The 26,600-nt window shown below is 41.3% G+C and overlaps 2 long non-coding RNA genes across 2 annotated transcripts in view; both read left to right on the top strand.

The window, feature by feature from the left end:
* Positions 1–26,600, top strand: part of LOC113458724 (uncharacterized) — a 96,050-nt gene that overhangs the window by 24,172 nt on the left and 45,278 nt on the right. The gene's annotated exons all lie outside the window — the stretch shown is intronic.
* LOC141730303 (uncharacterized) lies at positions 1,788–25,729 on the top strand. The gene is made up of 3 exons (XR_012581783.1): positions 1,788–8,488; positions 18,990–20,109; positions 21,836–25,729. It is a non-coding gene; the product is annotated as an uncharacterized LOC141730303 (long non-coding RNA).

The following is a 26,600-nucleotide window of genomic DNA, read 5'->3' as shown; positions in this document are numbered from 1 at the left end:
TAAAAAAGTGAAAAAAAAGGACAAAAAAACATAAGCACTAAGCATTCGGTGGTCCAATTTCTGTTCCCAGTAAGGCAATGGCTTGTACATTAAGTCAAAAATCAAACCCATAAGCCCAATTAACAGCAAGATTTTCTACAGAATAAATCATGACAGACAAACCTTGATTTTTTCAGATTAAGTTACAAAAGTGGCAACAATGGAAAGTGAAGTGTGAATTAACTTTGATGTGAATGTCAGCATTGCCATAAAACATGATTGAACTGAAGGCCCATAAAATAAGTAAAATAATAAGTTGAGGGGTTCAGTTACTGAGGATTACCTACAGTGATGCTATACAGGGATATGAGCTAGGTTAGTTTTATTTAAGACTTTTGATGGTGATGTAGCAAAGGGTGGAGAAGGACAAGATGGTGAGTAGCACAATGGGATTCTACATGGTATGCACTAAAGCAAAGATGCTGAGTGATAACAGTAAATAATAAAGTAACAATAAATCTTGTAAGTGACAGCCTGTGTATGTAGGTGAGTCAAAATAAAACAGTAAAACTCAATACAACTGTTCAGATCAGTGGTTACTGCATCCAGCCAGGATGCAGAATGTGTCCAAATCATAAGAATTATTATTCAGGGAAGTTTTTTCCAAAGTAGAAATGAAAACACTTCACTCTGAAGATGTTAAATCATTATTCTTTCTTATGGAAACGAGAGATGAAGCCAATGGCATTTGGTTTTCCCAAGAGTCCCCCTGACAAGCTTCAGCAACGATTTCCTTTTCTACATCACTGTTGAGGCTGCATCAAAAGAGCTGCATACAGTTTGGGACATGTCAATATCAGAATGCTGTCAAGAAATTGGAGACAGTCCAGAGAAGAGTAATCCAAATGATTAAGAGTCTCAGGGGATTCATTTATAAAGAAGATTAGGTGAATTATATTTTGATTAGGAGTGCATTTTAATGGTGTATAAGGAACAGAAAGACATAAACACCAAGCAGGGAACAGGGTGATTTAGGATAGCCCCAGAGGTTTTGAAGGGATGAAGATCAAAAGAGAATTTAGGATATAGAGAAACATTTCTTAGCTCTGGGGGATTACACTGTTGCATATTTCCCCCTTTTTGATTTCAGAATGGGCTTCAGAAGACAAGGAGAATGTTCTCACTTCTGGAGTTGTCCTGTAGAACAGAATAAAAAACTCCATCTGCAGGGAAGCATCTCGCAGTGTGATCTAGTGAGTCTCTGCACCTTTAATGCCTCCTATCTCAGTAGAGAGGTGGGAGAGCACCATTCCCAGGGAGGCGGCCCTGTGTGGTTTCCACTCCCCAAAACGCTCGTCTGGCAGTGTTACCTTAACCCCAGCTAAAGAGTAGATCAGCCAGTAAGGGAACTCCCAGGGGTGACCAAATTGGTGAGGAGCTACATTAGCTGATCACCCCTGTTGTTTATTTCTCTATAAAAATAAAAGGCAGTCTACTGCTGTTGTGTACATCTGCTGTCAGTGCGTGGCTATGATGATAAAGACAGAATCAAAAGATGGCAAGGTATGAAAGGACAAATCAGAAAGGTAGACCAATGCTTAATGAAGACACTTAATAAATGACCTTTCTCAAATTAGTGTCTTGAGAAAATGCTTGTTTATTTTCTTCTAAGATGCTCCAGGAACTCAAACAAGCATATAAATTGAGAACTGAAAGTATTTATGGGCTGAAGAAATCTCATTCTTAGTGAAACTCTTCAGTTTCTATGGGAGAAATAAGAACGTTTCCATTGATTTGGGATCTAATAATTTCTTCCATTATGTGTCCTATTCTAACTGGTTGTGAGGTGCTGAAATGTTTCCGTAATTTACATAATCTAAGCACCTACTTAGGTTAAAAGGCTGATGGTTGTCATGTTAGTTTAAACTGAAATCAATCTCAGAAAACTGGACTGTGAAGAGAAGTGTAATCTTAGGTTTCTAGTGAGAACCATGTGCTTGGAGTTAACATGTATTTTTATCACCTATACTGGTAGGTGTGCAGCCACAGCTTTTTTGAGTCAAAGATACACATTACAATCAAATATGGGGATATTTCCTAGTACAGATTGTCTCAAATATTTCCTTTGGTTTCATATTGGCCTAATTCTTATATATTACCAGATGTATGTTGAAATGTTGCCTTAACATTAGGATGCCTTAATGACTGCTCCATGTAGGAGGGAAGGCTACAGGGTGTCTCTTTCTTCATCCATCTCCAGAAAGGCACAGCCCAGTCCAGCTCAGATGCTCCCTATGCTCTGGGCAAGCTTATCCTGCCCACTCTTTGGTCCTGTGTCACTGTAGGCAGCTGAAACAGGGCATGAGGAGATGCCTTGTTTTGGATACAGAGCAGCGGTCAGCATTACCACTGACGGAGAGCTTTCTAAATTGGGTGCTAAGAATGGTATAAAAGTCCTTTATTGTTGTTGTTCCTGTCCCTTCTGTATCTCATTCTTCTTTAAAAGGTTTCCTCTGCCTTACCCATTCTTTCCTAATGCATGTAGATCACAGTTTCAGTCAGGGAGAGAATTGACATTTTAGGTTAGACTCTTAGGCCTGCTTTGTTAATTTTAATTATTGTTCATTTACAAGTGCTGAATATCGTGGACTTTGTGGATGCATGACGGTCCTTGTGATGCATCCAATTTGCAAGTGTCAGGTGCCAGGCAGCAGAAGATGGAAGAAAACAATGTACATGCAGACAGTTTCAGTCAGTGGCTACACCCTGAGAGGGAAAAGGATCAGCCAAAAGTTTGTGTTTGGACTCTGAGCAGCATGCAGTACATGGGTATTGTGGCAGGTCTTCTTCTTGCTGAAGTGTCAGTGTCAGGCTCCAGCTTGTGAGTGCTTCCTGCCACTGCTGCTCAAAAACGCATCCAGTCCCAAAGAAACTCTCCTCAGAAAAGATGTCTGCATACAGTACTATAGCACTATAAAAAGGATGTATATTCCAATTTAAAATATGCACAGATCATTCACCGAGGTAGCAACGATTCTTTTTCCCTTCCCCCAAGATAAGAGTGTAAATCACATCTTCTCAACAAGGCAGGTAGTGAGGATGACAAAATTCTTACATTCCTAAAGTGTTATTGGAGAAAAAAATGTCACCTCCATGCATAATTGCATAACTTTACTACCTGTCATTTTCTATCAATCAAAAAAATGTTATACTTGAATTTGAGGACAAACATGTCTAATAAGATTTTAGACTGACAGCTGAATGGCTGTAGTCAACCTTATTTTAACTTTATTTTTTTGTTGTTGTTCACTGAATCAACATAGAGAGGATTATACCAAACTTAAGGGAAACAAATGTTCAGATATATTAATCCCTCATGCACACTTTCCCTCAAAAAAAAAAAATTCTTTCTCTGTAGGTTTTTTTAGTCAGCTCCCTTCAGTCTCACTGGTGCTGCAGCAGGAGACTAATGTTTCTTCTGTTGTATTTCCAGTGCAGCATTGCCAGATTTTGTTTCAATTATCACAGAAATGTGTTTGATCACATGTAATCAGCTCCAGTGCCCTTGGCACAGCAGAGGCTCCTCCCATGGCACCCCACATGTCTCCAAACCCTTTTCCTGGTTCAGGGCTCTGGCTTGATCATCCTTCGAGTGAAATGTCTGGTTTCCCACAACAGTCCATGCCCCACACCTCCCTCAGCATTTACCCATCCTGTTCTTCAGGGTGTGCAACAGTCACTTCTGAACACTGAGGATTTATTCTCCCTCATCACTAATGAGCAGAGGCTCTCACCTGCTCTTCAGTTTTCCCTGTGTTAAACAGCACTGTCTTTCCTGTCTCTACATACTGTATTCTGTGTCTCTCTACCACTGCACCTTTCTTGACTGCAGCCTGAAAATCCCAGGGAACGTTTTTTCACCACTTGTTTTCCTCCTTGATATTGCTTGTGCTCCACCTTGATATCCTCTCCATATTTATTTTTGACTTTTCCAAGTCTTCGCATCCTTGAATAGGTTACCAAGAACCTGTTTCTCAACTTCACGCCTTTTTCTTCTTTGCGTTCATTTTCAGTCAGCTCTGATTGGACCTAACTCAACCTGTAACACATTAATAATGCTGAATTCTGCTAAGCCATCACAAGTGCTCCAGAACAGTCTTTAAAATGACAAAAAAGCTACCAGGACTCTTTAACACAGACACACAAGGAGGAAAAGGTAATAATGTAATCTTGGCCATTTTTTGCATTTTTTTTCAGTTCTTTATGTGAAACCAAGACTTCATTTTAATAAGGTACACCTGGGTGAGGAGTAAAGTTAAAGAGAAGCTAGGGAAAACTGGTTGGTTTTGGAGACAAAATGTCTTGCTAAAATTTCACACAAAGAACACAGTTATTTCCTGCCAGAGGATCTCAAAGCATTCCCAGGTTCAACCTTACATTCCTCCAGTTCTGCAGGGAGGCCATGATCACCTTCTCCTGCTTGTACTGCAAAGCAGCTATGGCCAGAAAGTCATTTGTTTCCATGAACAACTGGGTGAGCAGTGAAGAGGTTCAGGTGAGAAGCTGGACTCCCCCCTCCTCCCAGCTGCCCAGTGTGCTGTAATGGACCAGGCACTCCAGGGAAAGGTACTGCAGACTTTACGTGGTTAGTCCACTTTGTTTCTCCACTGCAGAAAGAAGCAAAGACCAGATAGGAATTCTGTGCCACAACACAATAAGCGTTGTGAAAGCAGGATGGTGAGAGATTCCCAAAGCTGACCTTCGTTTATCTAATTGCAGAACTGCAGAAACATTGATGCTGAGGCAGCTTGGGCTTGGGTGCAAGCAACAGAGGCAAGGTACAAATTCTTATCCCATGCTCTGCTGTGTGCTCACTGTAATTAGACGCAAATTGGCTTTTCCTCTACACCTGAAAATCACATCCTTGATTGTAGTGGAGATCCCAGCAATTCCCAGTGTGCTTATGAAGCAACACAGTGTAGCCTATATGCTGCTCATGCCTTGTGGCAAAGCCATAAATGAGCGCCTGGAGACTGCTCTTGGTGAAGCGTCAATACTGGAGCAGTATTTATCTTCCAAATTCTTTAATGCATCTATTCTGAGTTCCTGAAATTGTTTGGACTAACTTAATGACAAATGAGCAAGTATTTAAAAGAGCCTTCATATCTGCAAGAATAACCAGGAGCCAGATGTCAAACTGCTATCAGCCAAAGTCACAATTAAGTGCAACCCAGAGTTTCTATAGCAAGCACAATTAATTGCAGGCACAAAGCTATGACTGCAAACCAGCGGTCATTAAAAAAAAAAGAAGATTGAGGTGAGACACACTGTGCATTCAGGCTATTATTTAAATTAACAACAAATAGTAATCCTTTTTGCATTGCAGGATCTTTCACATTCGATCTTTAAAATCCCTTACAAACCGCAGTGGTCCTGTGTCATAATATTCAGTGAAAGGGAAAATGCTAAGACTCATGGGAAAGTTTAAAATCAAATTAACTTGTTTAGCCCTGATATCACACATTCTGTTCAAGCCAGATATTTTCCCAGGGAGGAGAACAGCCTTCTGACAAAATTAGAAGAGGGTATTTGTTTTACTGTTTCTTCTCTACTAATGATATTAATATTTCAAAAATTTTATTATTTGAATTCAAGGTACTGCCATAAAAGTAATCCATGGAGTGTAGGTTTTCTCGGGTCCCTGTGCTAGTGCAGCAGGTTTACAATGGTGCTGAGGAAGGTCTGCAGGACCACATTTCCTGAAGGAGCTGTGTCCTGGCTGGGCCCTCCAGTATGCCTTTCCAAAAGCAATTTCCCGTGTCCCCTGCAAGCAGTGACCAGAAATTGTCTTTCTCAAAGGCAAAATATTAAAAGGTCTGTGCACACAAGAAACAGAGGGTCTTTGTGCAGCTAGAGATGGAGGGATGGAAGAGGCTTTGCTTTTTATGGTGACTTATGAAAATATTTCACCAGCTATTGCTCCACCTCTTCATGGAAAATATTAGACTACAGGATCATGCTGGCCAGATTTCTCTGCCTGTCAGGCTTCAGGATCAGAAGCACAGTGGCAGAAGCCCAAGAAATGCTCACAGCAGAGCATACCTGCTTTCTTCTGGTCTCTCTACAGTCTGTCCTCTCACATCATGAATATCCTGCCAGGGGGGTGGGAAAAGGGTAGATGGAAAGGGTGAGGGAGCAGAAGATGCTGGGGATCAAACAAAGTGCAGGAGGAAGCAGGGAGCTCTTGCCCGTTACGTGACAGAGAGATGCAGGCAAGTGAGCTCTTCAACCACTGACAGCAACCTGGCTGCATCCCCTGCCTGCACCCAGCACACTTCCCCTGCAAAGCACGGAGAATTATGGCTGTGCATTTCATCCCCATCCACGTTTTCTGTAGTCTGAGGCAGGCCAGCTCTCTGCCAGTGCAAACTAGAGTCAGTGCACTCTGGGCTGCGAGCTGAGTTGCGGGCTGGAGTATCATGACTGCTTCAGGCAGGTGAACCCCTGAGGTGCTCCAACACCATCACCTAAGCTGGTACTCAGCTTTATGCCTGTGTTCCGCGACCATTTTTTTTCCCATCTTCAATCCACTTCATTGTGATGCTTGGGTAGGAAAGGTTTCTCAGGGTCCCGCTTCTCTATGGGACAGAACATCTGCCCATAATGGGATCATTTTCAAAAAATCTTATTAAAAAAAAATCATACACATGCAATGTTTCTTATTTTGTCCATTACATCATCAGCCCCATCTGTTTTAGTGTTTCATGGGGTTGCACTGGAATTGATATTGTGGAGCAGAAACTGATGATCCCCCCTTTTTGCTAGTGAATCAGCAGAAGGAAAGAGTGAGATGAAAGAGCCTTTTCTTTGTGTAGGACTGCTACAAATTTTAGGCATGAATTTGTACCAAAACTATTCAGATCCTGTTGAACATTGGTATGGTGAAGGATGAATACAACTGAAACCTTATGACTCTTAATATCAAAATGTTTTAGATACTGCTTTTAGGACCACACCGGAAACAGGGTCTTGCTATGGCCCACATGTCATTACACTGCATTTCTTTCATAATGAGACGCAAAAATTTCTTTGCCAAGTTATAAGTAGTAGTTTACATAATCCCAGAATGCAACATGGGAAGGCTTTCAAAATAAAAATGAATAATAAGAGCAGCATTTATTGGTTTTTTCCCTTCTACATTGCCACTGAAAATTCTCATTGGTGTGGCTTTATATGAATAGTTCTCCAGAAGTAAATTACGAGCAAAATTCAAAGCCATCATAAATTAAATGTGCTTTTTTCCTGCTTTGGTGTACAAGACTTTCCATTAAGCTAGCCCCATATAATATACCTTGGATGTGTTCAAGAAAGCCCTGTAAATTATAGTAAGTATTTAAAATGGTAAGTAGACATTGAAAAAGGCCACATTAGGATTAATGAATGAAAGGGTTGATACTGAAAATGCACTTGTAAATAAATAACATGAAAAGTAAAGATGACACACTGTTAGGTTAGAGTTACAAGTGGGAGTATGATGATAAATCACACGACTGTTTGTCAGAGCTTCACATGTGGGTGCATGTATTCCTCAGTCCCTTTCTTCCCTTCCCCCCAAGCAAAACTTCTCCCTTTCCCTGCCCTACTCCCTGTGTCTCTGGGAGAGTGATCAAACTTGTCTGCTTTCAGCACTGACTTTTGGTGCTGCAGGTGTGCTGGGCCAAGTTCTCTGCCTGTTAGGGGCAAGGTACGCTGGTTGTGGCTTTGGCTGGACAAGGGCAGTGCTTCAGGCCTGCTCCATTTATTCTGATAATAAAGAGAATGATTCTGACAGTGGGTGTATGCCAGCTTGCAGCTGAGCCTGGATTGACTGCTGCAGTCCACAGGTGTGTCGGGAGCTTGGTTGTTTCATTCTCCTTGGCAAAAAGACATCTTGGGACAGGATCTGGTAGTGAGAGGCAAGAAGGGGAGAGCTAAGGACAATCTGGAATGTGGTGCAGGGAATGCAAGGCATGCAGCAGGTGGAGGAGAAAGCACCTTCCTTTCTCCCACCGCTCCACTAGTATTGGTCTTAATTTGTTGCAAGATGTGACACAGAGCAGCTCAGATTGTAGAAGCAGTGTCATGATCATGGTCTGAGGTTTGGTCACAGTGGAAAGTTTAATTGAAGCTCTCCGTCTTGGAAACGCTTTCCTCTCGGGCAAGATTTTTCCATGTTTTCATTGCACTAGTCATAAAGGCCATATATACCCATACAGATATTGGTGTCATCACATCTTGTATCTCCTATCATGTCATCATCTGTGGGAGCAGTTTTGTGCAGTCTGTTCTGGCTTAGAGCTGAAATAGCTCACAGACTGAGATCCAAAAGCACAGAGCAGAAATGAAAGGGGTGGGGAGATAGGGGCTGAGGGACCAGGAAACGTGTGTCAGTACTTGCAGATTGACTGGGCAAAGGGAAGCATCTGCCTGATGGCATTTGGGTTTCCATGTCTGAGAGAGCACGTGTAAGGTAAGTAGGTCTTTTGTAGCTGGGATTGGAAAGTCCATGGTAAGCTTACCTCTACTTAGAGATGACATGAAGTAGCTGCATGCAATCAAATTCTGCCTCCTAATGACATGGGGTAAGTCCAAAATTTGATGGCCTTAATGGAGCTATTCTGGATGCAGAGCAGTGCAAGACAGGATTTGGCTGTGGCATGTACAGTACATGAAGTGATGGGTGGGTAAGTTTTTATAACCTGATTTTACTTCCCTCCATAGTATTCAATTTTATCCACATAGGCCCATTGAGAAAACAAGGTTCTGCTCTCGGTGAAGTGTTTATGGGCCCATACAGCCAAAGGAATACCTTTTATGTGCCTGTGGCACTTTGAATATCTTTGAATGGGAAGGAATCTTTGTGGGCAAGAATAAATTCACATACTTTTTGGTCTGCCATGCAAGGAAGGGCAGAGCAGCAGTCAGTGCCACCTAAATCTTTGCCAGACCCCAGGGAAGGATTTAAGTTCAGGTTCCCTATTTGAGTAAGCACTAGGAACAAATGGTAACATAAAGGTTAGTAGAAGATTATAAATAGGATAATAAATGGAGAAGGAAGGATTATACTACCACATTAGAAATCATTTGAAGGGAAGGTAGAAACTCTCATGCTTTGCAATAATTTTTGAGTGCCCAGATTGATGGCAATCTATCTGTGTTATTTATTATAGAGATATATGTTTTGAAATAATTTTTTAAAAGAGCTTTTTTAAATTATTAGAGCTACAAATACAGCAGAGCACCAAAATTCTAATAGGCTGGAGTAGAATGTTAATAGCATAGATATAAATATTTGCTGTGGATATGTGTCTGAGTATCGCCTGATCAGCTGAGAAAGGAAAAGAACATGTTTCTCATGTGGCCAGTATTATCTAAGTAATTTGGCATATACTTTTGAATAGTCCTGATTAACTGTTTTATGAAAAACACTCTGTCAGATAAACTCACATAATTGGTAAAGGGCAAGAAACCACAGTCCATCCATAGAGTGACTGTGAGCAGAAAGAGGTAAATTAGCCCATCTGCTTTGAACTCTTCATTCAGCTCAATGCAGTTCATAAAACTGAAAAGTCAAATAGTATGTTATAAAAGGAGGGCTTAGGAGTTGAGATGGTGGAGAGTAGTAACAATCTCTGCACTTTATTGATCTTTATAACCAGAGTTTGCAAGTGCCTCTCAACTTTCAGTTCTGCACTCTGTGGCATAGATACAGTGACATTTAACCAGCAGACGCAAGAGGCAAATTATCAACATCTGCCCAATCCAAGCAGCATCTCACTCAGAGCTGGCCTGATTGAGCCCCTTCCCATGTGAAAAAAATAAATAAATCCAGTTTTCAAGTAAAGTAGTACTTTTGCAACCATGCCACTGCAGTTGAGTTGTGCAGATGTGATCTGTCATGTCCCCAGCTCCACATCATTTAATAACCAAGAATCTGAGGAGCTACATGACTTCCCTGTGTTTGTAAGTCAAATCTGTGGTGAAGCAAGGAACATTTCCCCTGCCCCTGGATCTGCATCCTTCCTCTTTAGATATAGTAGTTAGAAACTTGAGGGTGCAGGCTCTCTGTGAGTTAGTACGTATTCTCTGTCAAGGAAAATGCAACAGCAAAGGGTCTAATGTGTTTTTCATAGACAAACTAATGAGAGTTTTGAACTGCAGCTTCACTGCCAATGTTGCTCCATTTCAGCCATGCAAGGCTAATGTGGATGGTGACAACTGTGCTCTGATGGCATCCCGTCCTTCTGTTGTACAGTTATGCGTGTGGTGCACTTTCAAATGTGGCATCAGTGAGTGTTGCAGCAGTGGCAAAGTTAGCATAGGGTGGGCAATCAACAGCAGCAAATGAGAACAGGCAGAATTGAGACAATGAGCAAAACGGTCATGGGATATCCTAGGAGGAGGGTGCAAGCCATGACTGTGATTCTGCCACTGTTCATGATCATGAATAGAACAGGAAAGGGCAAAAGAAGTGCCTATGCTGATGCCACTGGAAGTATAGGAAGATGTGGACAACAGAAGCCCATGTTTACATTGATAAACATATCACAATGTCCCTGTCTGGGAAGAGATTGGAGCAGCAGAAGCCAAATGAGAAGGCAAGCAAGGGCAGCAATAGGAAAGACTCCAACTGCAGTAGAGAGAACATTGAAGATTTCCAAAGGACAATTTCCATTATGTAGACTTCCACACTCCTTTTGCCCTTAGTCTGGTTGAGAAATCCTGCAAGGAAGGTTTCATTACACTTGTCACATGTTTGGGCTGGGCATCCAGACTACTCACTGCTTTCAAAACACACCTGAAATGCGAGCAAGCCCTAGAGAACTGCCAGGTTGCACTCATAAGAAAGGAGTCTGATGAGCAGCCTTGGGTCTTGGGTCTCAGGGCATGGGTGCCTCACGGTGGGGAGGATGGCCACCTTCTGCTGCCTCTTTGTCTGAAATATTAGTCAGGAGACACTTGGAACTTTGGTTATGCTGGTAACATTTCAGTCATGTTGTAAGGCACTAAGCAATCTTCATGAAATTGAGCTCAGCTCTCTATCTGTGCTTTAGGAGAGTTTCATTATATTTTAAGGGTTTGGTTTTTCCTTTTTTCGAACCTGAGAGCTTTTTACCTGTTTCTGCCGCTCTCAGGTTTCAGCCTATGAGATTAGTTTAGCAATCAGGAAATTACTAGCATCAGGCTAATTTTAGTATTGTTCATGCACAGCAAAGTGACTTGCTACATAAGAAAAAACAACACACCACATTTGAGCAATATTTGTGCAATATGTCAGACATGTAGCAATATTCTCTGTGATTATCACCCCATACAATTTTCAAAGCACTGATGAATTGTGACAGATCCTCCTCTGAAATAACCCATCATAGTTTATGAAATTGGCGGAAGTATATCAGCTTACATCAGCTGAAGATCTGGGCTGCATTTCCAGCTTTCTGCTAATACATTTTTATGACGGAAGTGGGTACCTGAGATGAACTGCGAGTTAACCTCTCTAGGTGCACTTTATATTCTTCTTGTGAGAACCACTAGATATGTTTCAAACTCACTTAAACAAAGATTCAGCCACTGAGTATTGAAAATGAATAACATCTCTGGCAAAGTCTGGCATAAATATGGTCAAAATTTCCCCCATGTGTAGCAAGGATTAGGGAATCCAGGGGAAGCTACTGATCCTGAGCTGTCAAGCAAAGAAAATTTTAGAAATTATGAAAATTGAAAGCAGACTGTACTTGCTACTTCTCTCTCAGTACAAGCAACTTGGTTTCACCTAAACCACATCTCCAGTATGCACACAAGCATTTTTAATAGATATTTATAATATCAGTGAAATTGTAGTATCTATTAGTAACATGGTATATGTAATAACATGGTAACATCGATTACAATACTATCAGGGTAGTTTTAAACTTTACTATGAAAGAACACCCTTTTCTGTCTGTGAATAGTGGAGCTTGGGGAGTAGCAAATTGTGACTTAGCATAGTTCTGCTGACTGGCTAAAAAGATACATATCCCTTCTTCTTGTCATTTAGAGGTGAAGATGAGTTAATTCAGAAAAGGCCAAGTTACTGACACTTTTAATAATAAAGCAACTCTTCAAAATGGTGGTGTGAGGTGAACGATTTGTCTAACAATATGAAACCAGTCTAACAATATGAAAGAGGCAGGTCATGAGTTTCTTCCTCTATTAACATGTTCAGTAGTTACCATCCTTCAGGAGCTTTCCTAGTAATTCCTTTTTATTTATATTTGTGTCTTTTTTTTTTTTCACTAATCCATCAAAAATGCTTTATTTATTTATTTTAAAAGACCACACAAAGAAGTGATCCACCTTACACAAGTGTCTGGTGGGAAATAGTCATGTAAATTTTGATTCACTGAATGCAGGAAAGAAGGAGGCCACCACCTAAGAAATGGATGACAGAATCTGAAAGTGGTTCCAGCATTTTAAAAGCAATTATGGGGACTAGATTTATGCATGAAACCTGCTCTGTACATTAACTAAATTTGTGGGTTTAATCACTGGAAGGAGAAAAACAGCTATGAAATACTGAAAGTAACAGGTCATTGTAGAAATTCCCCCAAGGACATAATTTGTGTCGGTGTGTGTAGACAGGACTACGCATATGTGTTGCAGAAGTGACAAAGGGAAAGTCAGTGAACATCCTCCAAAAGCAAATACAGGATAATGCTGGAATATATGGTTTCCTGAATAAAGAAAATAAAGCTGTGACTATGTGAAGATTTCTTAGTATGGGAATGGCAAAGGAAATGCATTCTTCACTCCAATGGAAATTAATGGAGCATGCATTCCTCATTCTCAGTCTATTTGAGGCTGCAACAGGGGATATCACATCTGGCAAAACTACTTTGAGTCATGTTATACCACTTATAACATCATCTGGACCTTAGGAAACAGCTTTCTGAAAATAAGGAATGCTGTACAGTACCTGACATTAGCCCTGTTGAAAGGTACTGATAAGTTGCAGAGGCCTAAGAAATTAAGGGCCACATTTGCATGGAATTTCCCTGCACTTTATTACAGTCAGTTCCCTGGTTTTGTAATTTTAACTGCCCTTTTCCCTCAAGTGCCTTCCCCAGGGTGAGTAGGGGGTGCTCATTTGTGAAAGGGAACCAAATCAGTCAGAAAGGAGAGCATCTGGGACAACAATAACAGAGGAACACTGTGTACCCAGAAACATTACAAAATCTGGTATAAATTGAGAACATTCATTATTAATAGAAGTACTATTTTCAAACTATGTCGCACTTTCATCTCTGAGGGTTTCACATGCTATAGTCCTGATCCTGCGTTTGTATTCCTAACTCCTACAGTTAGCTTGATCAGATTTGATAGAATTGGTGGTGTGAAGAGGATGCACATGTTATACTTTGCTTTGCAAAGTATATTAAACTTATATTTTGCTTTGCAAAATTTGGCTTTAGACATAAACAGTTTCACTGCTGCTGTGATGGAGGCCACTGTCCTCTGGAATTTTCCATATATTCTGTAATCACCTTGCTGAAGGAGCATGGCAATGGATAATGTTTTGCGCCAAAAGCACCTTAGGCCTTGGGCAGCAAGCACAGGGCAGAACAGAGCCCTGGTCTGTTGGTACCTGTGAGTGAGAGGGGCTCACACTCACACAGAACACTCCTTGCATATGAACAGTTCACATTTGCTCCCTTAGGTTCACATTCACCCCCTAATTTCTGCACTAGAAGAAGAGTGTATTTCACACTTGTGAAATGACCACACTGTGATGTCCAGGAATGCCTGAAATAAAATGAAGAGACAACCATATTCCAGGAAGGGTCAGAGCTGTCTGGTGTTCATACTCTGAGCTGATGGGAGACTTGGAAATGCAAAAAGGGAAAAGTCTTCATATCTTAAAATCTCCTATTGGAACACATTAGCTATGGATAGGTTTAGTGTTTGTCTTTGAACCAGGATGTGATTCTGTTCCAAAATACCAGATCTATGCACCCTATGGATGGTGACCCTTAAAACCAACACCTCCACCCAAACATGAGTGCCACTTGGCATCATCTGTCAGCTGGTATCTGCTAGCTTAATCATCCCAGAAAGGTGATCATATACCACTGCAGAGATTCTTGTATTTTTGGGGGAAGGAGGGTGGGGCATAGGTAAGTGTATAGAAAAGGGTAAAAGAGTTATCAAGTGCTTTGTTCAAGGGTCAATAAATAAGTGGCTGAGATAGACAGTTACACACAGTAGCATGGGGTTTACCATGTAAAATAAGATTGGACTCGTATTAAAAATGTACAGGAAAGCTCGTTTTTGCTATAGAATTTTAACATTTAGACATTTATAATAATTTCTTTTTTTCAACATTTACTTGTTTCCAACATTGGTTATAGGAAGTCCCCAGTGTTCTGTCCTGCACCCAGGATTATAAAAATATTTAAAGTCACAGAACAGATATATGGCTAGGCAGACACATATTTTGATTTATGTTATACTATGGTTGAGGCACATATTTGAAGGCAAGGTTTTTGGCTGACAACAGCATCACAATAGCAGTCTTCCAGCCATATATTTTAGTGATGACCCCTGAAAATTATCAGGGTTTAATACAAGGCTATAATATAGGGTTTCTGGAAACTCTACATAAGCAATAGACAACATAAAAAGTCGTATGACTATTTATGTGCCATCAAATCACATTAGGGGGGATTTGACCACATAAATTGTAAAATGACTTTTTGGGAATATGGAAATTAAAGAAAAATGTTTCAAATAGAAACCATAATTTACAGAAAAATCACAAATATGCAACCATGTTACAAAGAAGGAAAGCAAGAGGCAAAAAGAAAGGAAGACTTCTTAGAATCTTTTCTATATACTGCAAGATTTTTTTTTTAACACACACAATCAAAGATGCATTCTGTCATATCATATCATTATTACCTATATTTTTTTGTATTATATTGTGAGTTATGTGGGAGTTGACTGATATCTATGTTGTCAGCTGTTTGCCAGCTGTTTGCTCCTGGGATGAGCGGGGTGAATGTTAGCTTCTCAGAACCATCAAAATAAACAGCATCATTTCTCTTTGTTCTTTCTCTGCTGCAAAAAAATGCTCTGTGGATAGAAAAACTCCCCAGCCCCAAAAGCTCACCCTCTTTTCTTGCATCACTTCTAGTACATATTAGTATTTATCTGGTTCTCAGTGTTTGGTGGTGCTAATAAAAACTGCAGAGTGTGTAAGAATAATAATTGTGGCAGCTACGGAATATCAAGAGTGTAATATGTTCTGTAAAAACAAGTGTGAAATTGAGGGGCTACTCCAAATAAAACTCTTCTACCCTAAGAATGCAACTAAAGTCCATGGAATTTTTGACATTGATGACATTGTGAAGTGGGTTGGCCTTGTAAATCTGGTGGAAGATGAGCTGTGGTGTTGCCTCAGGTTGCCTCTGTGGAACAGGAGGGCACTGTGCAGGTGCAGGCCGAGCCCATGGCGGGATCATCCCTGTAACCCTTCACTCCTCCTCCCTGGGAAGGGCACAGAGCCGACTCAGTTTGCCTCTGTTCTCTGGAATGCACAAACCCAACACATTCAGAAGCAGAATAAAATGTTAGAAATGCTGGCCATTATTACCCTAGGTTTTTGGGATTTGAGGGTGAAGAAGGAGTTATCCTCCCTGTGATCTGGTTACTTTGGTGAAGGAATTTCTCTCCTACGGTCCCAATTTGTCAGTGGTTAACACATGCCCAGCCTCAAACATTTAAGCAGTGCTACTGACCTAAAAATGCACTTATAGTACGTGAATATAACCATTCCCTTGCCTAAGCTTTACCATGTGCCTAAGTGCTTTGCTGGGGAGATGGTCAATATTCTTAGATTACTCTTAAGGAAAAGAAAAGACTTTTATTTTGAGGTAGTAATAAATACTAAATTCTTGGAAGATTAAAGGATTGAGGAGACTTTACATGTCACTATTGTGCATGCACAGCTCCCTTTGAAGTCAATGGAACTTGTGTGTGCCAAAGGGCAGAGATATAGGGTGGCAGAATTTCATAATATTGTGACTTAAGAGCCAAAAAACACCAGGAGATATCTAGAATGAATATGTGAACTTTTTAAATGCTTGAATGCTTTGAAGTACTCCTTCTTTCTTCTTTTATTTTTTTGTGTTGTTGTGTGTGTGTGGTTTTTTGTTTTGTTTTTGGTTGTTTTGGATTTTAGTTTTTTGGGGAGCTTTTTATCAGGGAGCTTCCCTGATAGTAAAATAGAAGAGCAGAGGTTATTTAGGAAAACTGAGAAGAACCTTCAGCATATACAAAAGACACAGGAGGCAGCCTAGAGGCAGGAGGAGATGTTGCTGGAAACAGGAAGGCGAGCTCTTGAGCCTAAAAGAGAGATATCCAGAAAGCAGAATGCTCATAAGCCAAGGGAAGGTGCACAAACCATCCAGGAGCACTGTACGTCAGAATCTACCTCTGGGAAATCTGTTGAATCAGGGAGGCTGTGATTATTTTGCACCTTGGATTACTTGTGTGTGCTCAAGCAAGAAAACTATATAGCTATTTTCTTTGCTTGCCAAAGCAAAACAATTAGATAGCGTTCTTACTGATGCTCTTAAACGAGATTATTTTTGTTCTACAAAACATTGCTCTTATTTATTGACTTTATTTTGGAAGCCTTCAAATGCTGGATTTCTCCCAACATTAGGGGAAGGCTTAGAGCTCTTTATGATTCTTTCTTTCCACATGAGCTACATCTAGGAAAGTGCTGAGCAAAGAACGAGGGGTGCTTAGCATTCTGCTACACTGCCTAAAATCATTGGAAAATTGCACCTTTCAAGAACTGGTATACAGACTGTGAGGCTGAGCTGTTCCATTTCTGGTAACAATAGCATAATATTAATCACTTATTAACAGTCTTGGTCATTTGGCTTATTTCCTCTTTTTGTACCGACCTTTTGAAAATCCTGTTTTGCCCTTGCCGGTCTCTTATTTATGAATGGCATCAGCAGCTGTATCTTGGTTTGAAAGGCCATGTGTGGAAAGGGAGAGGGATGACAGGCTCTAGCCAACATACTTTCGCAAACGACTACTAGCTTACCACATTGCACTCTTTTTTTAAATTTTTCTGCTAATTACAGGAAGAGTGATTTATTAATATTTGTGCAATGGTAACTTCTCAGCTCACCCACAGTCTTTTCTAATCCAGCCAATTATTTTTAGTATTACTTTTAAGCTCTGTCTTTAATTAATGGGGTGCAGAAGTTTAAAGCATATGGGGTTGCTTTTCTAAAGTCTGGGAAGAAGCAGAGTTTTAAAACCCTGCAGATACACTTCTCAATATTGCACTTAAACTCTGTGTCTGAAAAAACTACATATAAATTGTCACATTTTCTTCAGCTTGACATAAAATTCTGTGACGTGTCACATCAAATAGCAACAATCATGAAATTTTTAGGGATGTGTCAGTTTTGAGATACATACTTTCTTGCTTTGATCCACCATGGTTCAATTGGAAGATAAAATAATCACTTCCATTTCTCACTACTTCTTCATAAAAACATATAATAAAATATATATATTTAAAAATTTTCAAAGTATTTGTTCTGAATCCCCATTAAACAGAAAATTCTTGTTGCTGCTAAAATCTGCTGCAAAACCATCGCTTGAGTTGCAATCATGTTTTTTGCCTGCTCCACAAGAAAGCTTGAAAGCTGCCATCATTTTTGGGATACCCATGGTCCTAGATGGGCACTCCAGTCTTCCTACATCTGGAGCATGATCCCAGCCCGGTGCAGCCAGGACTGGTGTCATATACCAGGGCTTTGTGATCCATGTCTGTGCGAAAAGACCTTCAGCTGCCTTTTTGAGTGACCAAAGAGAAAACCTCCCTCGGCCACTCACCGCGCTCCCTTCAGCAACAGGTGGAGCGGGGAGCGTGCCAGCTTTGCGGGGCTTTCCCGGGGAAGCCACACAGCTCCAGCACCGCCCCTTGCCCCCGGAGAGCTGGGCTGGGTGAGGCAGCGGGCGGGCGCTGTCGCCCCGGGCTCCCCCATGCCGGGCCCGGTCCCTCTGAGGGGCTCGTTCCTCTCGGGCCCGTCACGCCCATGGCGGGTTGCGGCCGCGGCTGCCGGAGGGCGCGCAGGCCGCCAGCCCCGTGCGGGGGCGATCCATCAGCGGGACGGCTACTGCTGGGAAGAATTCCTCCCCGGCGGGATGAACCTCCAGTGACTCTTCTCGGAGGCCGGGGACGTCCCCCTCCCGTGCGGGCAGGCCCATCGCTCAGCGCGGGGATGAACTCTCCCTCACCCCCTGACCCCCTCTTCAACTCCCACACATGCACCAAGGCGCGAACCGGGGCTCCGCGGTGCCCAGCGGCCTCCCAACCCACCTCTGCCTCATTCCCCGGGACACCGGGAATGGGGGATGGCTGAGCCCAGCCCCACAGGCAGCATCATCGCCGGCTTCTCTGGCATTCTGCATCAAGCCGAAGTGGGCTTGGCTGCTGAACCTTGGCAGCAGTTTTGTCCCGTGCTGGAGGGTGCAGCCACCTCTTAACAATTTAATATCCTCCTGGTCTGGACCCTCCAGACCCAGCCAGGGTCTCTCCCTTGCAAGACCCCACTGCCACTCTCAGATTACCCCTGGATGCACAAACGAAAGGAAAACTGTGGAGTCACTCTGGAACTTTGACTGGTGTCAGATGGGGATGTCCCCTCTTGTTTTGGAGGAGTGAGCAGTCACTTTTGCTTGATGGCTCTGGAAGCCCTCGCCAGGCTGGGGGCTTGTGCTGACATCTCGGAGTTGTGTGACAAAGGATGCAGAAGGTGTCAGTTCTTGTTTCTGAATCATCTGGTCTGACTATGTTGTGCTGGGGGAAACAGTAAGAAAATAGAAGCACAAGGACAGCAGCTGAACCTTTGTGCTTTTCTGTACTTTTTTTTTAAACTTCTTTTTTTTTTTTTTTTTCCAAGGTAGCTTTCAGTGTGCTCGCCTGCTGGGTCCTCTGGGAATAACGTGCTCCGGAAATTTATTACATTGTCTCTAGGCAGAGCCTACCACTGCTATATCAGGGAATTACTTAAGGAGTTACTCAGGTCCAGGTGGCTGTTTGAGAACTTATATCAAGAACTTACATCACCTGCTTTCCCTTGTAGTTAAATTTAGGTCCCTTCTTTCGGCTCATTTTTCCTTTTATCAGAGCATAATTTAACCACTGGTCACTGGAGACAAAGAGAAGCCTAAATAAGCCTCAGAATACACCTGAGAAACTCTACTGGGAAGAGTAAGATGCAATTTTTTCTTCTGAAAATCAGTGTCCTTTCACAGTGACTCTAGTAGCTTCTGCCTCCCACGTTAGATGAAGGAAGTAGCAGACAGAAGAGAAGGAAAAGATAGTGTGACAAGAGATATCAGGAAGGCCAAGGGAAAGGTGAAGCAAAGGTATTTGTTTACATCAGAGAAGAAGAGACTAAACTTACATTGCTTTACACTTAAACTCCTTGGTTTGAGTTCACTGCTGTATTCACAAACAGGGACAGGAGTATAGAGAGCGTGGCATGAGTGACAGCATTCTGTGTCCCAGACTATCAAGATGGTGAGGTGCTCCAACACTGTCATTGCAGGCTGGCAGAGGTGGCTAGGGTCAGGAAAGGAGGATGTGAGAGACACAATTCTTACTACCACAATTTCCAATTCCGGCTGTTGATAGCAGAAAGTCTACAGAAAAGCAGCTTGTGAATGCTTTAAGTTTGTATTGCAATTAAATGCATGTTTTAGTGCTTTGGCTATTTTTGTAAAAGCACAATGGCAGATACAGAGTGCATTTAAGCACATTTGGACTCTGACTACGGACTGCCTTTATGGGGACTGGTGGTAGAGGTACCTCTTTCTATCCTGTGTCATTATCCATTGAATTCAGCTACAGATTACAATCAAGCATTTTTAGGCAAACCAGCGCCAGTGACGGCTGCAGTGCAAAGCCTGCCCTGTAAACTGCAGTGGTTTGGGAGCTGATTGACAAGCAGCTTAGACATCTGGACACCAGGAGCAGAGCAGACAGCTGGAGCTGCCAACCTTTTCAGCTTATCTGAGGTAAGGCTGTCCCAGCTCATCAGTCAGCACCCTTACATTTCTTAGGCCTTCTGATTTTAAAGAGGCTATACTGACCCATAAAATCCAGTAAGATGAATGGGAATATTTTATGATTTTTTTTCAGAATAATAATAACTCAGAGGTTTGAAATGTTTGAAAACTTTTCTTTACTCACACCTTCCAGTGTGTCGAACAGAATGTTTCATAGTAGTTTTGCTTTTTCCCTTCATTCTGGTGGAATCAAAAATAACGAGTGCAGCAAGTACCTCTAAGTCATTTAAATAATGCCACTGTTTGGTTTTTTTTCCAAGGAACCTGTAAGACAGCTAAGACTGTGTGGTGCTGTGGACCAAGAGCCTTTCAGCTCAGAAAAACCTATGTTCACATTTGGAGATGAGATGTTCATAGCAGTGCACTGGATTCCCTTCTGTCCTTAAGAACTTTTGTGTCCATTGCTAAACTCATTGCATAGTTCAGTGCAAACTGTAGTGTCTTATCAACAGAAGGAAGGGAGACTTTAACGAGTGTATCTGGACAGCTCGTGATGTAATGAAAGTCTTGCCAAAACCTCAATGTGTCAAAGAGTTTTGAAGACCTTCATAACCTATTTCTGAAATTTATCTCAGCCAGCAGCATAGGCAGTGTGAGACACCCAAAAACACAAAGACCCTGTCATGACAGTCCCTGCATAGTGCACAGAGCAGACCACACCCATTTGTGCCTGGGCAAAATTTCATCACTAAGCAAAATTCTTCCTCTTGAGCAGAGTAAGTCCTTTAGGTGATTACGTGCTTCATTACAGAGGATTAAAAAAGAGGGAAAGGAGAGTAAATGTACAGATCTAACTGCAGGCTTGACTTTAGAACTGATGGATATGCTACACCTTTCTTTCTTAGTCATAGAGTAAAATTGGTGGCTGTGTGCCATATCCTAGCACTACTCTCTCTCTGATCAGCAATTTCTCCTTAGTTGTCTGTGTACAACAGTCTTTCCTTCTGTGACTCTTGTGCCAACCTGAGACAAGCATAACCTACAACCTCTCCAGACCTCTGTACATGTATAGATACACATGTAATGATCTGACTCAGAGCCCATTATCAGCAGGCTGTTTTGAAAGCTGTCTTCCACTTAGTCTGTTTAGTAATAAGAATCAATAAATGGTTATTGGTGGTCCTGGCCCATGTCAGTGGTATCAGTCTCATTTTCATTTGCAAAGACACCTTCATGTGTTGTGTCCACAGCACTTCATCAGTGTGATGCTGAGATGTGAGATGTCTGCAGTATAGTGGGTATCAATTCTAAAAATGTCTTGAGTGACATGGGACTGATCATCATCCTGGCATGAATAGCTTCTGTCTCAGAAATGTATGAATAATATACTATAAGCATTGGTCATTTGTCAATCTGGTGTCCTGGAAGAGACAGTACCTAAACCAGCTTACATTAATCTTTTGGAGACAGATGTGGAAAAAAAAATCTATAATTGTGTTGACCAACACAGCTTGAGTCCCTTTCCATTTCTGGACCCTCTTGGGAAGTTAGACTAAAACATGGGAAATACTTTGTATTAGAATTATTTTCATGGAGTAACAAATTGAACAATAATGCACAAGTTACAGTGCATCCATCACATCAGTGAAATAATATTTGATGCATTAAATAAAACTTACTTGATCCCTTCCTTTTTTCCTCTAAATATCTTTTTTTTCCACATGCAACTCTGCAGCTTCATTCTGATCTCCTGCAACCAGTGCCTCCTTATTATCAAGTAAAGAACAAGCCGAGTGATACTGCCTTTTTCCTTCCTCAGCTACTATCAAAACAGTGCAACAACCCCAGTCACAAACTCAAGAGTCTTTTGACAGCAGCAATTAAGCAACTTAATTAATGAGTGAATAAAAATGATAATATTTACTGAATGGGAGCATCCTGTTTTGCATTTTTATTCAAACTGTGCACCTGAAGAATACCACTGAGTGTGCTACCTCCTCCCCTTCTGCTTGCAAGCTCTCTTCATTTTTTTTCCACCACGCTATTTTGACTTTGAAAGCACCCAAAAACTATTGCATGCCTAGACACAGGCATGATACTGAGGCACTAAAATACTCTTCCATGCAGCTGAGGGGAATATGCTGCTATCTTTGCTGTGATTCTGCTGACCCTTAAAACTTGGCTTCCCTTTAAGGGACAATTTTCATGATGCATTTGTAAGCTTGAATTTACATTAGAATAGGTGATTAATTACTGATATATGGCTAATAAAGCATTAATGCATTTAGTAATTAACAAATTTTGGATTGACAGTGCTTTCCACCCTCTTTCTCAACATGTTTCATATGCATATATAAAGACTTCTGTTCCCCCATATTCTTTATTTGACTGTTAATCTCTTCAACCTTCATATATTACAAGCATACACATAAATATATGTTTTAGTCTACATGGGTTTTCTCAATGAAATATATAACCTATCTCAACTGCAAGTAAAGCCCCATACATAATTATTTTGGAATGACAGACAGTGAATTCCTTAGCTATTATTTTTGACGACCCTGTCATGGATGCCAGGCATATATTGTGGTAAGAGCCGGAGAAACTTGGGAAAACCCACCTGGGGAGCAAACTCCTTTTTTCTTTATGGAAAGGTTCCCCAAGTGACAGGCCTGCAATCCTGGGTGAGCTTAATTAAAGTCAATAGAGAAAACTAAAGCATTCAAAATTGCTGCCTTTGGGGCTTCCCCACTCTTCTTTTTCTTCATTTGCTGACACTTTTAAGGGTAAGGTGCATTTTAAATTCCTTATTTGGGGCTTGGGGCTCAGTTCATCACATTCCCCTTCTGTTCTGTATCCCACATTAAATCTCGCTGACACTTCAAAGTGTTGTTTCCCATGATTTATGGCTAACTAATGCAGGTGCACTGGGCCTCCTGTGAGGTGCTGAATGTCCTCTTTGACATCAGTATTAATGAATGAAGTTTTGGCATACAAAGCCAGGTAAGGCATGTTACCTAAAAGTGTATATAGGTAAACTGAGGCACCCAACAAGACAACAGTGATGCCAAAAGAAGAATCTAACCTTGTTGGCTCCCAGAGTTCTACAGTATTTACTATGCATTTTGTAGTATGAGTTCTGCTGAGAGCAAAATCCCCTTGGGATTTTCTAAAATATGCCTAACCAGACTTTGTGACCCTAGTCCTACCTCATTTCTTCTCCTCTCCTGCCACAGTTGCACATCACAGGCCAGAGACACACCGAAGCAGCAGAGCTGGGAGCACGCATGGAAAAAAAGAAGGCCTTTGTGTAATAGGATCTTGACCATCTGCTGCACCTGCCATTTCAATCCCTTGTCTGTTTTGAATCATACATTGTCAAATGTCACAATTGCTACCAGGCCTGAAGCTTGGATTAGTTCTTGAGCTTGTAATGCTTACTTTTGAAATGAATGGCAAAATGCCTACTGACTTCAGCACAAGCACAGCTCAAGAACTGACAGCTACAATCACCTTCATTTGCACCCCACCCATAGTCACAGAATATATTGGAAGTGGTGTCAGCAACAGCAGTGGGACTGGGGCATTTGTGACAAACTACCTTTGGGGTTTGCTTTTGGAATAAAATCCTCATTTACCAGCCTCTGGTAATGAGGTGGCTACATGACTTTAGAGTGAAGGCATTTTTATTAGGGCCTAATGGTAGATATCGTAAATGAGGTTTGTGAATTAAGAAAACACTTTGAACATTGAAGTGATCAAAATCCCTGATGATAAAGATGGGTGTCAGAAATTCCCCAGTTCCAATTGTTGGTCCCATAGCACTTACATGATTCACTACATGTTAATTTAGGCTGTCTGTACATCTATTGTAGAGGTAACTGTATGGTGGGATGATGGTAATTACGTATTCTGTCCTCCACAGCACTCAGAAATGTAAGAGGTGTGCTATGTCAAGAGCAGGGGGAATTCAAAGTCCAGTAAGTGTGCCTCATTGGGGTTAAAAAGAGAGCTGCTTCTCTTGCTCATGGAGCTGGAAGAGGCTGAGGTGAGGAGATACACTCAGATTCATAGCAATAAAGGTTCTGTGCAAAATGCTGTCTGGGATCTCAGTTCTGAAAAAAACCTTTTTCCATTCTGTTGTGGGATATCTGAATCCAGCAGATCCAGTTCTCATCTGTTTGTATTTTAAACTGTTCCAGACCAAGTATCTCCTCCTTTCCCTGTTCCTCCTTTCCATGCTCCCTCGGCAAACAGCTCACTTCCTTACTTCCCTCCTGGAGGAAGGATATCAATGCTGAAAAGGTTAAGTGGGCTGCCTTATGAGTTGGGATGTTGTGAAATTTACACTCATTAGCTTCTCTGGGTGGCCATCAGGAATTTAATTAATATCCTTGACATAGGCTGTTATAACTGGTGTCGTGGCTTCCAGATGCCCATTGCTGAGCGAGACAGAGATTGTACTCGTGAAGAGTGACAGCATTCAGGAGTGTGCAGAGGCTTTGTACTCTGTCTTGCAAGAAGAAAGACAGCTCTGGTTGCCACCTTCTTCCTGTGGGAAAAAAGGGAGAAAAAAAAACGGCAGCCTTTTTGCAGGTAGCCTCGCTCATGACAGTAACATCACGTCTGTTTCTGCCCTTGTCAACACATCTCACTGTCCACAATCACTCATCATCTCCAGACAGACAGCACTGGAGGAGATCATCAATTGCCAATGCAATTCAGCAGATACACTTCATAAATTTTAATTACATTCCCACTGAAAATGAATGGTCAGAAAATATAAAACATCTGCCATCCAGATCATTTACATTTTTCATACAATAAATCATTGGCAACATCCAAAACAATGGATTAAATCATGTGGAGTGTGATAGGTCAAGAAAGAAGAAACGGTACCCATCGTGTGATTGGTGTTTGGACCAAAGCCATTACACGGTGTACAGTATCAAGGAAAATAAAAACATTAAAAAATAGTAACCATTTGGACTTGTCCTCATAAATAAAATACCCCTGGTATCAGATAGACTCTTCTAATGGATCTATTACTGCGTCTCTGGAAAAATGAGGGATTGTTTAAGTAAAAGAATATTTAGTTAATTAAGATGGAGGGAAATGAGCATTTATCAATTGAGTGTCTGGCCTATTTAGCTTGTAAATAGAATAAAGAAGTGATGTCAGTGGAAAATAATGTGTTAATCACATTTAACTAATATCATGACTGTTAAAATAACTCAATCAATATTTTCTTCGATAGTGTGGTGTGAAATCCTAGTGTGAGATCATCAACCAATATTTCCAAATTATGTATTTTACCTGACAAAGCATCACAACACAGGTTTAACAAGCCAGGTATGGGACTCAGAGGGGACCTGCTACATCCTTTTGTTCTGTTTGGCAAGGGAGCCAGTCCTGATGGTGATGGTGCAGTGATGCTCAATGAACCCTGCCCCAGGAGGTAAGAAACCTGTGCTCAGCTCCTGTTCTCCTTCAAACTGCTGGAGAGACAGGCCAAGGCACCAGGGTCATATTTCCTTCCACAGAGGGTTTAAGGCAATGCAGCCAGAGCCACAAATGTAAAAATTACTTTCTGTTCTAGGTACCACAGATTTCCTCAGATTTAGTGAGATTTGGCTACCTCAGACTCTTGGAAGTTTTTACTCTGAATTGTAGGTGCTTTGTGCTGTTCAATATTATATTTTTTGTTGTTGTTGTTGTTCTGCTTTGTTTTGTTTCATTATCTTTTTTTAATGTGCAATGATATTGTTATATCACCTTGTGTAGCATTTTTATCCAAATGATGCTTTCTCCGGCCATTCTCCCCACTACCTGTGCGGTTACCAAACCTCAGAGATTGTCCTCTCCCCCTTGAACCATTCTTATTTTCTAAAAACTGAAAGTAGTTTTGGTTGGATCCACGTCAAGGCTTGTTCTTTTGTTTGCCTTTTAGATAGTACCAATCCAAAGGCATGGACATCCATGGGAGCAGCAAACTGCGAACACACTCAATCACAAGTTGTTGGATACAGCACATCCTCATCCCTAGAGCAGATGAGAGATTAGTGTGTTTGTTAACCTCAGTATCTTTCCTGTTGAATGAAATGGGTGGAAATCAGGTATACACTGAGCAAATGTTTATTTTGACTGGAAGCCCTGTCACTTTGTGTATTTATGTGAAATAGAGAGATGTATGCTTAGCCTGAGGAGGTATCTGCACTCTTCAAAAAAAGGCCATTGATGAATGGCTGTGAAAGCTATACTTTTATCTGTTTTATGTTCTTCTAATGCTGCTAAATTGTTGTATATTAGGTTAAAAAATAGTTCATTCTGACGTTACATGATGAGCATGTCTCGCAATGGTATGTGCAATATAAGCCTCTTTCATTTGACGATTTACTGCTGTTAAAAAGAAATAAAAATCCTCATAACATATGAGAGAACAATGTAGCTGAGAGATTTTTCAAGGTGTTCAGCTTGAGTTCCTTGAACTAGGAATAATG

The sequence above is a fragment of the Zonotrichia albicollis genome, chromosome 1, assembly GCF_047830755.1.
Source record: "Zonotrichia albicollis isolate bZonAlb1 chromosome 1, bZonAlb1.hap1, whole genome shotgun sequence".
NCBI lineage: Eukaryota > Metazoa > Chordata > Aves > Passeriformes > Passerellidae > Zonotrichia > Zonotrichia albicollis.
Note: the sequence above shows the minus strand (reverse complement) of the source record. Positions and strands in the feature narration are given on the sequence as shown.